The sequence below is a fragment of the Aegilops tauschii genome, chromosome 2 (genome assembly GCF_002575655.3).
Source record: "Aegilops tauschii subsp. strangulata cultivar AL8/78 chromosome 2, Aet v6.0, whole genome shotgun sequence".
Lineage (NCBI taxonomy): Eukaryota > Viridiplantae > Streptophyta > Magnoliopsida > Poales > Poaceae > Aegilops > Aegilops tauschii.
This window is the reverse complement of record NC_053036.3, coordinates 360,541,751-360,554,857: the sequence shown is the minus strand read 5'-3', so window position 1 is coordinate 360,554,857 and position 13,107 is coordinate 360,541,751.

Here is a 13,107-nt window from a genome sequence, read left to right as displayed (position 1 = left end):
CTCCATCTCTCTCGTCGCTACCCCCTCCCTCTCCTCTTTCTTCCCACCGACCACCCCCTCCATCACATAGCGGCGCCGAATCATTCCTCCCCTTGGCGGTTCTCTCGCAATGGTGTTGTCCGATTACCAGCGGTGGCGCAGTGGTGTGGCGCAAAGGCAGAGGCTCGCGGGCCATCGGTTGTCGTGTCACAAGGAGGAGGAGTCTGCGGAGGTGCTGCTTCGCGGGGAGCGGCGACGGGTGCTCCCGAGCAAACCAATTTCAGCCACGGCCAGGGGAGCTCCTATGTTGCAATAGTGCGACAATGGCTTTGTCCGTGAGGCAGAGGTGCGAGGCAGGTGACGGTGGTTGGGGAGGCGGTGACGCCATCCTCCTACACGGGAGGCAGGGGCATGCTTGTGGAATGCAACGGCGTAAGTGCTGGTGTCGGTGGAGAAGAAGCGCTCGTCGATGCGCGGAAGCAGGAGCTCCAGGCCTCTTCCTCGCGCCCACCCTCTCTGCCGTCACGTTTCTTATCCTAGGCATCCCCACCACGGCCACGACGGCGGCAACAACAACCACAACGACGAGAAGGGTCAGCAACTCCTGCACGAGATTCACTCCGGCACTTGAGGGTACCATGCGGCTCCTCGGACCCTGGTGACCAAGGCCTTCCGTGTTGTCTTCTATTATCCTACGACGTGGGCAGACACAGTTGATATCCAGGGGCGTAGCTATGTAGAGCTAGCCGATGTCACCGGCACCGGGTCCAATTTGAACTTGCTTAATGTAATCCATTGATTTAGTGTGTAGATCATTGAATTATTTGATGTGTAGGCATGCATTCTTCTACGTGGACACCGGGTAATTTCCAATCTAGATCCGCCCCTGTTGATATCGTCAACAAATGACTGGGATGCCAACTATTTGCTAAAGCCAACCACTTACCAGCTAGAACCCTTGAAACAATTCCCATAATTTGGCCCTTTGATGTATAGGAGTTGGACATGATTGGACCTACACGAAAGGGCGAGGGAGGCAATAAGTACCTCCGTGTCTGGGTCATCCACAATTATAGCAATTTCTCTCATGACTAGAAGATCTTTTGTCATTGTAGGACCTTGACTTGGAACTTCGTTCTTTGCTTCTACTCTTGTAGAACTTGTTGAAGTTCTTCACCATTAAGCTCAATTCTTCATTGAAGGCTTGTTTCTCACTTGATGATGTAGGAGCATCACATGAGGCTTTCTAAGCACCACTAGACTTGTTGTGAAGATCTTCTTTATCCTTGAGTGACATCTCATGAGCAACAATTCTACCAATGACTTCCGTTGGCTTGAGATCTTTGTAATTGGGCATCATTTGGATCAATGTGCACACGGTGTCGTATTTTCCATCCAAGGCTCTTAGGATCTTCTTGGTGATGAATCTGTCGACATCTCTTCACTTCCTAAGCCGGCAATCTCATTTGTGATGAGAGCAAGCCTAGAGTACATTTCAGCGACACCCTCACCATCCTTCATTTTGAACTTGTCAAGTTGACTTTGAAGCACGTCCAATTTGGATTCCTTGACGGAGTCGGTACCTTCGTGCATATCAATCAAAGTATCCCAAATTTCCTTTGCATTCTCAAGACGGCTGATTTTTTTGAATTCTTCGGGGCACAATCCGTTGAAGACGGTATCGCAAGCTTGAGCATTGTATTGCAGCATCTTCAGTTCTTCCATGGTAGCTTCACGATTTGGTTCTATTCCATCGAAGAATTCACCTTGCAAGCCAATACACACAATAGCCCAAACGGCGGGGTTATGTCCAAGAATATGCATTTTCATTTTATGCTTCCAACTAGCAAAATTAGTACCATAAAAGTAAGGACCTCTACGGTGGTAATTTCCCTCACTAGACACCATACTATCCAAGGTTGTGAAACCAAGGCTATGATCACCAAAGCTATGGAAATCAAGGCAAATGGAGACCAAAGCTCTGATACCACTTGTAGGATCGAAAGTATGTCTAGAGGCAGGGTGATTAGACTACTTGACCAAATAAAAATCTAGTCCTTTCCTGATTTTAAGTCTTGGCAGATTTTAGCAACTTATCAGAAGTCAAGCAATCAACCTACACATGCAATTCTAAGAGTATAGCAGCGGAATGTAAATCACTGCATATGAAGGTAAAGGGGAGGAGTTTGGAGGGAGCAAACGCAATGTAGACACGGAGATTTTTGGCGTGGTTCTGATAGGTGGTGCTATCGTACATCCATGTTGATGGAGACTTCAACCCACGAAGGGTAACGGTTGCGCGACTCCACGGAGGGCTCCACCCACGACGGGTCCACGAAGAAGCAACCTTATCTATCCCACCATGGCCATCGCCCAAGAAGGACTTGCCTCACTTGGTTAGATCTTCACGAAGTAGGCGATCTCCTTGCTCTTACAAACTCCTTGGTTCAACTCCATAATCTGGATGGAAGCTCCCAAAGGACACCTAACCAATCTAGAAGACACCACTCTCCAAAAGGTAATAGATGGTGTGTTGATGATGAACTCCTTGCTCTTGTGCTTCAAATGATAGTCTCCCCAACACTCAACTCTCTCTCACAGATTTGGATATGGTGGAAAGATGATTTGAGTGGAAAGCTACTTGGGGAAGGCTAGAGATCAAGATTCTTGTGGTTGGATTGGAATGTCTTGGTCTCAACACATGAGTAGGTGGTTCTCTCTCAGAAAATGAATGTTGGAAGTGTAGGCATGTTCTGATGGCTCTCTTCTGAATGGAGAAGGGGGTGGAGTGGTATATATAGCCTCCACACAAAATCTAACCGTTACACACAATTTACCAAACTCGGTGGGACCGAATAGTGAAACTCGGTGAGACCGATGCGCTAGGGTTAGGGCAAGACTTGATCTCGGTTTAACCGATTACTTCAACTCGGTGTGACCGATTTCAGTAACAAGAAAACAGAGAGTAGGTCAGGAAAACTCGGTGGGACCGATCGCTCATTTCGGTGAGACCGAAACGTTACAAAAAGGAAACAGAGAGTTTGCATTGCCAACTCGGTGGGACCGAGATCCCTATCGGTAAGACCGAACTGATTAGGGTTTCTGGCTATGGCTATGTCAAGTGAACTCGGTGGCGCCGGATAGATCAAATCGGTGGGGCCGAGTTTGACTTTAGGTTTAGGACATATGTGGAAATGAGAAAGTGGTTGAGGGCTTTTGGAGCATATCACTAAGCATTTTGAGCAAGCAAGCCATTAAGCAACACCTCATCCCCTTTTAATAGTATTGGCTTTTCATATGGACTCAATGTGATCTTGGATCACTAAAATGAAAATGTAGAGTCTTGAGATTTTGCCAATATTTGTCCTTAGCATTTTGAGGGGTCCACATCTTTTGTCTATGCCATGCCGATTATTGAACTTTCTGAAATGATTATCTTGAAAGAATATTAGTTCAATGAGTTATATGTTGTTAAGAATTACCAAAACCACCTAGGGATTAGTTGCACTTTAAATCTCCCCCTTTTTGGTAATTGATGATAACATATAGATCAAAGCTTCGACAAATGATAATAAGAGTGAAATACATCGTCGCTTTGAGAAGTATGTGATAAGCAAGAGCTCCCCCTAAATTTGTGCATTATTTATAATCTGCTTTTGAATGCAAATGCACAATAGATTAGGATCATGGGCTACTCTTCCATGTCACATACATCTTGGTGGAGCGCTCAAAATGATAGAACGTACATAACATGCACTCATCACTAAGACAAAATGTGAGTGATCATACATGAGAGATAGAATATCATCATTCAAGCACAAACATTAAAGTATGATATGATCAAGCACATGACCATATAAGTATCTCACACACACACACACACATAAATAGAGTATCATCCAAATAAGCAAGCAAATAAAGTAGCAAGAGAGGCAAAAAGAAGCAAAACACACACACTCTCTCTCTCTCTCGAACCCTATGATCTATACACTTTCTCCCCTTTTGGCAACAAGTTACCAAAAAACTTGAAAAATGCATAGTGCTATGCGGCTCTCTAAGCTTGATCTCCTGGAGCTCCGGAGTGTGAAGGTGGCGTGGAGAGGAGTCCTGTGACGAATGCATCTGAAGAAGTCTGTGGAGCTGGAGGAGTTGCCACTAGAGGGGCAACTGAAGTTGTGGCTGCAGGAGCTGAAGTTGTAGCCCTAGTGTCTGTCACTGGCACTGTTGCAGACCTCTATCTTCTGGGCACCCTCTGATATGCATCTGTGGTTGTCCTGTCACTTCTGTCCTCAAGCTCTTCTTGAATCTTCTCCGCTGAAGTATGAATCTCAGTCATTTTGACATCCAAGTCATGAAGCTTTGTCTTAAAAATCCTTTCAAGGCTCTCTTGATTTCGAGTCAGGGTAGCTAGTCATTTCTCTATTCTCAAAGTGGCCTCAAGCAGATAGCTGAGCTGGTCCTGCTTGGTCTTGAGATTGACTGCAGAAGGATCTGGAATCCTTGAAGCTTTTTCAGCTTTGCCTTCTCTCTCTTCTCTTGAGCCTCTACAGAAGTTGGATGAGTAGGATCCATCACAACAATGTTATCATCAAAATCAGGCCTCAAGGGAAGGTGCTCTTTATCCAACAGATATGTGTCTATGCCCATCTTGGAATTTATGAGCATATGAATGTGTGGAGCATACCCACATGATCTCTTCTCATCTGCTGCAGTTCTCTTGATAGTCTCAACAATCAAACTCATCACTTTAAATTTCTGTGGCACATCAAACATCTGAAGCAAGTTGATGGAGTGGCCTCTGATCATCATGTGATCTCCTAACTTGGGCAACAAAGTGTGCCTCAATATAGTGTTCATGGTGGCCAATCCAGACAATAGATAGTACACTGAGCCTAGCTTGTGTGTCTCCAAGGCCTTGTCAGGTATCTCCTTGTACATATTGGCCATGGAGTTGTGATCTTTCTTGCGCTTGGCATAGACATCAGTGCCATCCTCATGCTCTTCAGGGGCATTGATAAGCTTGGCCCACTCAGCAACTGTAGACTGGTATCTTGTTCCCTCAGTCATCCAGACAATCTTCCCATCTGGATAGAAGTGAGCAGTAGAGTAAAACTGCATGATCAGCTCATCATTCCATTTGGTCAATTTCTAACCCACAAAAGTATCCGCTCCATTGAGTTCGGAGCTCTCATGAACTCCGGGAAAGTGATCTTCATTGTTGTCAATATATTTCCAGTCCACCCATTTCATGTCACACACAATGGGCTTCTTATCCAAGAGCACAGTCTCATAGAAGTCCTGCTGTTCCTTAGTGTGAAATCTGTAGTCCACAACAGTTCTTCTTCTCACAGCATAGGGGTCTGACTGTCTCCACAGTCTGAGTCCTACATCTTTTCTTTCCTTCATATTCTCAGCAACTGGATGATTGTCATCATGATCAGGAATCTTTGGTTTGAGTTTTCTGAGCACCTGGGGCTCTTCTTCTTCTTCCATTTCAAGCACTGGGGCCTTGTTCTTCTCAGCTGCTGGTATGTTTCTAGTTGATCTCTTTGGTGCTGTTGGCTTAGAGACTTGAGCAGCAGCATCAGCCTTGGGGGCAGTCTTGGGCTTTGATGGAGCAGCCCCTGACTTGATGGCATCCCCCATCAACTTCTGAGTCTTGGGTGATGGTGCAGCATCCTCTTCATCATCTTCTTCCTCATCAGATTGGATCATCATAGATGGCTTTCCAATAACTCTAGCCATGGTCTTCTTGACCCTTTCCTTTATCTTCTTGCCTTCACCAGACTCCTTTGTTGGCTGAGCTTCCTCCAGAGTAGATGCTTTAGCTTTTGACATTGGCACTCTCTTGGCAGGAGCTTTCTTGTGCAAACCAGGCTTGGTTGAAGCTGTTGTGCCAAACTATTTCTTGACAACCTTTTTCTTTGAAGTGACCTCCTCATCAACAACAAAGTCTCCATCTTATGATTCTGAGTTTCTCTTCCTCCTTGTCCTGGTTGCAGCTTTTGGCAAGTTGCTTGGGGTGCTTCTGCTACCCTCATCATAGCTGCTAGAGAGACTAGTGCCCTCACTCAAGTTAACTTGTTCCTCAGACTTGTTCTGGCTATCACTCTGGTCTGACATGGCTAAAACTGCAAGCTGACCCTCTGAATAGATATAGTTGAGATAGAGTGGATGAGCATCACAAAGTGCAGAGATTTTGCAAAACAATTGAGTCAAAAACTTGGTTTTAGTTTTCTACAGAAAGCATTTCGGAGCTACCGATTTGTTGAACTCGGTGACACCGAAGCAATATTAGAGTCTAAACTAGTGAAATCGATCAGACCGAGACACAGTTCGTTGACTCCGAGATTGCTAGGGTTTCACTGAGAATCGAACTTGGCCACACCGATTTGTAAGTTTCGGCCAGACCGAAAATCACAAGTGCAATGGCCTAGGCTAAATCGGTGAGACCGATTTCCACAACTCGGTCGGTACGAGATGAATTCGGCGGAAACCTAACCCTAAATTTTCAAATCAAAACTAATCTAAAGGAAGTTTTTGCTGGATGGAATAATCTCAATCGTGGCAAGAATCATCGCATTGTCTTCGTGCTAAGAATCGGAGTGAGAAAGCAGAAAGGATCGAACTCATACCCTAACTTGGCAATGAGCTCGCTACGGCGACAACGGCGGTGGAGATTGTTGGGGAACGTGGTAATTTCAAAAAAAATCCTACGCACACGTAGGATCATGGTGATGCATAGCAACGAGAGGGGAGTGTTGTCTACATACCCTCGTAGACCGTAAGCGGAAGCGTTATATCAACGCGGTTGATGTAGTCGAACGTCTTCACGATCCGACTGATCCAAGTACCGAAAGCACGGCACCTCCGAGTTCTGCACACGTTCGGCTCGGTGACGTCCTCGCCTTCTTGAACTAGCAAGACGGGCGAAGTAGTAGATGAGTTCCGGCAGCATGACGGTGTGGTGACGGTGTTGGTGAAGAACAATCTCCGCAGGGCTTCGCCTAAGCACTACGAAAACTATGACGGAGGATAAACTAGAGGGGACGGGGTTGCCGGCACACGACTTGGTGTTTCTTGATGTGTCTTTGGTGCTAGCCCTGCCCCTCTATTTATATGTTGAGCCCTGGGGTCGAAACTTGGAGCAAAAGCCTCCTCAAAGTCGGTTTTGCCCGAAAGGCAAGAGTCCCACTCGGACTCCAGGACCAAACGCCACAATCCTTGGCGTCTGGCCCAGACGCCATGTGCCTCGGCGTCTGGCCCAGGGCCAGACGCCAGGGTCTCTGGCGTTTGGCCCCTTGGCCCCCGCAAAACTCCTTTTGCACCGACTTATAGCCCCATGGGCCTGACCCCTTGGCCTAACCATATCATCCAATATATGAATCTTTACCTCCGGACCATTCTGGAGCTCCTCGTCATGTCCGTGATCTCATCCGGGACTCCGAACAACATTCGGTCACCAACATACATAACTGATATAATACTATATCGTCAACGAACGTTTAAGCGTGCGGACCCTACGGGTTCGAGAACTATGTAGACATGACCGAGACACCTCTCAAGTCAATAACCAATAGCGGAACCTGGATGCCCATATTGGCTCCTACATATTCTACGAAGATCTTTATCGGTCAAACCGCATAACAACATACGTTGTTCCCTTTGTCATCGGTATGTTACTTGCCCGAGATTCGATCGTCGGTATCTCAATACCTAGTTCAATCCCGTTACCGGCAAGTCTCTTTACTCGTTCCGTAATACATCATCCCGCAACTAACTCATTACTTACAATGCTTGCAAGGCTTATAGTGATGTGTATTACCGAGTGGGCCCAGAGATACCTCTCCGACAATCGGAGTGACTAATCCTAATCTCGAAATACGCCAACTCAACAAGTACCTTCGGAGACACCTGTAGAGCACCTTTATAATCACCCAGTTACGTTGTGACGTTTGGTAGCACACAAAGTGTTCCTCCGGTAAACGGGAGTTGCATAATCTCATAGTCGTAGGAACATGTATAAGTCATGAAGATAGCAATAGCAACATACTAAACGATCAAGTGCTAAGCTAACGGAATGGGTCAAGTCAATCACATCATTCTCCTAATGACGTGATCCCGTTAATCAAATGACAACTCATGTCTATGGCTAGGAAACATAACCATCTTTGATCAACGAGCTAGTCAAGTAGAGGCATACTAGTGACACTCTGTTTGTCTATGTATTCACACATGTATCATGTTTCTGGTTAATACAATTCTAGCATGAATAATAAACATTTATCATGATATAAGGAAATAAATAATAACTTTATTATTGCCTTTAGGGCATATTTCCTTCAGATATATCCGTTGACAGCGGCGGAGACACTACAGGAATCAGCTATTTTGCCGTCAGCCGCAGACGGCAAAAGGCTCCGGCAAAGTAGGCTACGGTAAACAGCTGCTTTGCCGTCTGCTTCCTGGCGGCTGACTGCAAAGGACCGTTGCCGTCTGCCGCGGACGGCAACGAGAGCAGACGGCAATAATTGTGCTCTCAGTCCGTTAAGTGGCTAACGGCAGGCCTTTGCCGTCCGCCGCGGACGGCAAACTTTCTAGTGCCTTTGCCGTCCGCTTCCGCCTCGCCCGCCGCATCGGCCGCCCCCGCTTCCGCCTCGGCCTGCGGCGCCACTTCCGCCTCGGCCGCCGCGTTGCGTCGCGTCGGCCGCCCCCGCTGAGGCGCTGCCGCCTGCCCCCCTGCCCGCTGCCGCCTCGCCTGCCCCGCGTGCCCCGACGCCTCCTGCCCCCCGCTTCCCGCTGCCGCGCTGCACGCCTGCCGCGTTGCCGGCTGCCGCCTCGCCTGCCCCGCGTGCCCCGATGCCTCGCGGTCAACGCCGCCATCTCGTCTTCCGCGCGCCGCCCTCTCGTCTTCCGCGCGGCCGTCTCGTCTTCCGCCCGCCGCCCTCTCGTCTTCCGCGCGGCCATCTCGTCTTCCGCCCGCCGCCCTCTCGTCTTCCGCGCGGCGGCGCCTCCCTGCCGCATTAAATCCCGGCGCTATAAAACCCGCCCTGCGCGGCGAGTTTGGTCACACCGGCCACCTCCTCCACCGCCTCGCCCCCCTCCTCTCCCTCTTCACACCGGCGTTCTCTTCGCGGGATGGCGTCCACGACTCGGACTCCGACGACGCGGCACCGGGCGGCCACTGGCCGTCGAGCCTCACGTTGGGGCAGACGGAGGACCTCGCTTGGTTCGGCCTCTACGTGCCGCCGGCGGCGAAGCTGCCGCGGCCGTGGAGGATCTCCGCGGACGGATTCCCCATGCAGGGCGTACCGGCGACGCCGGCAGAGCTTTGCGCGCACCCCGGGGGACGCTACAACCGGAAGGGCCGCCGCCATTTTTGGAAGGGCAAGCGGTTCGACGACGTCATCGGCGCCTTCAAGCGCGCCGCCCGAGGGCTCCCTATCGGCGATCTCTCTCGTGGAGCCGGGCCCTCCCAGCCGCGCAGGGCACCCGCTCCCACCCCCGCCCCAGCAGCCCCGGCCGAGGTTGTGATCCCGCCGGAGCAGGCGGCGCTCCAGCAGGACGGCGACCCGGAGGACACGCCCGGGCTCCTCGCGATCCTGGCGCAGTCAGTGGAGGAGGCCGCCGCGGCGGCGGCGCTGGAGGCCCAGGAGGAGGAGGCGCTGCAGGCGGCGATGGCGGCGCAGCAGGCCGCGATGGCGCCGCCGGAGTGGCAGCTGGAGTGGCAGCAGGCGCCGGCGGTGGAGGAGGAAGAGGATTCGGACGACGTCCCGGTGGACTGGGACGACGTCGCGAACCGGTCCAGCAGCGACGATGACGGCGGCAACGGCCCGGCCGTGATTGACCTAGATAGCGACGCCGAGTAGTTTTTTTACTATTTATGTACGAACTACTTTATGTACGAACTTTTTTTAGTGTGTTGTTTGCGGCCCTAAAACTAAACTAAAACTAAACCTAAAACTAAAAAAACAGAAAAAAGGAAAAAAGGGGTAGAGCTCACCTGAGGCAGGGCCGGTGGAGGAGGTCGCCGGTGGAGGAGGGGGGCGGGGCGGTGGAGGAGGTGGCCGGTGGAGGAGAGGTGCGGGGCGGCCTGGGGCGGCGGCGCCGGGCCCGGGGCGGTGGGGCGGCGGGGGGCCGGGGCGACGGGGCGGCGGGGCCCCGGGGCGGTGGGGCCGGGGCGCCGGGCGGCGGCGAGTGCTGGGGCGGCGGTGGGGTGGGATGTGTGGTGGGATGTAGTGCGCGTCGGCGAGGAGAGAGAGGGAGAGAACAGAGAGTAACGGGCGGGGGGGGGGGGGTACGGGCCGTTAGGTAGTCTCCTCTTTGCCGTCCGCCACTATTTGCCGTCCGCCCTTTTGCCTCTTTGCCGTCTGCTGGCAGACGGCAAAGAGGTGGGGCGTTAAGTTTTCCCCAAACGGGCGGCGGGTGGGGGCCACCTCTCTCTTTGCCGTCTGCCAGCGGACGGCAAAGAGCCCGCAGATGGCAAAGAGCTTCTTTGCCGTCTACCACTTCTTTGCCGTCAGCTAGCAGACGGCAAAGAGCTGGCAGATGGCAAATTAGCTGATTCCAGTAGTGAGACTAGCGGCAGGGGATCACTGGAGATGAGGAGACGATCCGGAGACCTCGAGTCGACAGAGTTGGATATGCGCGGGCGAAGGGTTTCGGAGAAATTTCCAAAATTTGACCCATGGGTATATATATAGACCCTGTCAGTGTGACCAAGTGGAATGACTCGGTGGCACCGAGATGCAGAATCGCAAGCGGTTACTAGAACTTAGTGTGACCAAATTGTTCAAATCGGTTGCACGGACATCGAAACCTAGATCAACTCAATGAACTCGGTGTGATCGAAAGGAATGAATCGATCAGACCGAAATACATTAAGAGGTTTTGGAAGTTTAAGTCTATGACGAATCGGTGGCTCCGAGTGCTCCTCACCAAGAGGGTTCGAATCTGATTTGATCAAACTTTGTGATGTAGCATGAATAGAGTTTGAGACAAGAAAAGCATAGATAGCTAGAGGGAGTTCTTGGGCATTCTTGTCCATCCATTTGGCAAAATAAAAGACCAAACAATCAAAGCAACAAATGGATGTCCTCGAATGAGAAAAATATGCACTCAACATGCTCACACAATAAGATGGCAAATGAAATATGTGGCAAAGCATGCACATACACTCTAACATCTATCAAGCAATTGGCGATGGCTAGGTCATCTATATATGAGTATACTGACTGAGGAGTCAAATGAGAACATTTGATCGTAGGTCATACTCATCGTTTAAGCACAATTGGGGTTACCACTTTTACATAAAGCATTGTTTTGTTCACATCATTAGAGTTGCTTTAGCTCAATTCTAAGAGTAAGGCTCCAGCTAGATGTGATATCCCCCATAAGAGGGATGAACTAACCTTGGGTTTTGTCGATGATGACTTCATGTAGGTGTTGAAGATGTAGATGCTCAATGTTGATGTAGATCATTTGGAGCAATCCATTGGAGTGAGTTGCACTTTCAATACCTACATGGGTTAGTCCCACAAGGAACAAACAAGGATATCCATAGACATAGAGTGAAGCACACACAAGATGATGTCCATGAAAGCAATAGGTTACCTTGTCCCTTGTCTTACCAACAAGAGGGTTTGTGACTCCTTGAACTAGTGCAAGATGTGAAAGTTGATTGCACTTTTCCTTGCCAAAATGAATATGAGTGAAGTATGTTGGCGGAGTCACCCTCAAGAACTCTCTAGTTCTTCTTCTTCGGGATCCACATCATCTTGATGGGAATCCTTGGGGTTGTAGTCGTACTTGATGTAGTCTTGGGAATCCACTTGACCGAGGCCTTAGGAGCTTCTTCAAATGCATCAATCTCCTCTTGAAGCTTGCCCTTGCCTTTTAGCTTGTGGTCTTGTGGTGGAAGATCATCTTGAGCTTGTGTCCCCTTGAAGGAAGTAGGATCATACTTCTCTTGTTGAGGAACAAACTTTGTCTTGGGGTATTGATCTTCTTCCCACTCAACCCCATTGGCATTGAACTTTCGTTCAAAACCAACACCTTGATTCTTCCGGTGCCTTCCTTGCTTGCGTACAATTTCCTCAAATTGCTTACTTCCGACAAGGCTCTTGTAAACACCTTTCTCTATAATTCCCTTCAATAAGCTATTTTCTTGCTCAAGTGTAACTTGGCTAAGAGAATCATCAGTGGAATCAAGAGAACTACTAGAAGCAACAACATTGGATTTAGCATGATTATTGTTACTATTAGAAGAAGCTCTTGTTATTAGATTTAACTTGTGGCATGTAATTAGACAAGAGTAAACACCTGGCAATGTAAGAAGAACTTTTCTTACAAAGACCATAATTGATTGCTTTTAAGAACCCATGCTCTTGCTCTAGATTGAGCTTTTCAAAGCGTAGCTTCTCATGAGTCTTTAAAAGCTCTCGATGATCTTCTAAGGTAGTTTCATGAGCTAACTTAAGGGTGTTTAGTTCTTTAGTTAGACGCTCAATCTCCTTCTTATCATCGTCATTCGTTTTATCTTGATTAGCATGATTAATAGCAAGTTCATCATAGTTTTGATCACTAGAGTGGTCAAAAAGTAAGTCATCATCACCTAGCAAATCATCTTCATCACTGTTGAAATCAACATACTCGGGGTGTGGTACCTTTGGGCCTTTAGTCATGAAGCATCTTCCAATCCCTTCATTTGGTGAATCAAATATGTCATAGGAGTTGGTTGACACAAGTGCTAGACCGGCAACACCTTCATCTTGAGTATATTTGGAGTCGGAGTGATAACTTCTCTCGGAGTGGTTGTCGGAGTCGGAACCGGATACCCATTCACCAACATGAGCTTGATGTCTTCGTTTTGTATAGCTCTTTGATGACTTGTCCTTCCTTTTCGAATCCTTGCTTCTGCGGGAGGTTCTTCGTTCATAATGATCATCTCTACTCCTTCTCTCTCTTGGAGGCGATTCTTCCCTTTTGGTTCTCCTTTTAGGTGAGTCTTCTCTTCTTTTGTAGGGAGTCGTACACTCATTGGAGTAGTGTCTGGGTCTTCCACAATTGTAGCAATTATGTTCACGACTAGAAGATCTTTTGTCATGGTAGGATCTTGATTTGAAACTT